Source organism: Ailuropoda melanoleuca, chromosome 13 (genome assembly GCF_002007445.2).
Source record: "Ailuropoda melanoleuca isolate Jingjing chromosome 13, ASM200744v2, whole genome shotgun sequence".
Classification (NCBI taxonomy): domain Eukaryota; kingdom Metazoa; phylum Chordata; class Mammalia; order Carnivora; family Ursidae; genus Ailuropoda; species Ailuropoda melanoleuca.
In genome coordinates this window covers 75,938,136-75,938,450 of record NC_048230.1, presented here as the reverse complement: position 1 = coordinate 75,938,450, position 315 = coordinate 75,938,136, and the positions used below count along the sequence as shown (strand labels likewise).

At 45.4% G+C, this 315-nt stretch overlaps 1 long non-coding RNA gene across 1 annotated transcript in view; it reads left to right on the top strand.

Annotated features, from left to right (window-relative positions):
- Positions 1 to 315, top strand: part of LOC117795678 — a 2,656-nt gene that overhangs the window by 1,068 nt on the left and 1,273 nt on the right. The window lies entirely within an intron of this gene.

Below are 315 nucleotides of genomic sequence, written 5' to 3'. Positions count from 1 at the left end.
AAAATCTTTAAAAAAAAAAAAAAAGGCTTCAACCACAAAAGTAAAGGCAGGAGGAGAGGAAATGACAGGCACCACGTTTTGGAGGCTGGGCAGCAGTAGGATGTGTGGCAACTGAGTTAGTAGAACTGACAATTGAAAGTCAACAGTGGGAAAATCCAAGAAGCAACCTGCTTTGCTCCGCAGAACCCTCAGAAGTTTCAGGCGTTATGGGGGGCAGGGTTAAGGGCAATGCTAGAAACAGGATAAGGTTGAGAGTCTAATGGCAAAGCAAAAAGACATCCAGACTCTCCTCCTTGGTACCATCCAACGAGGAGA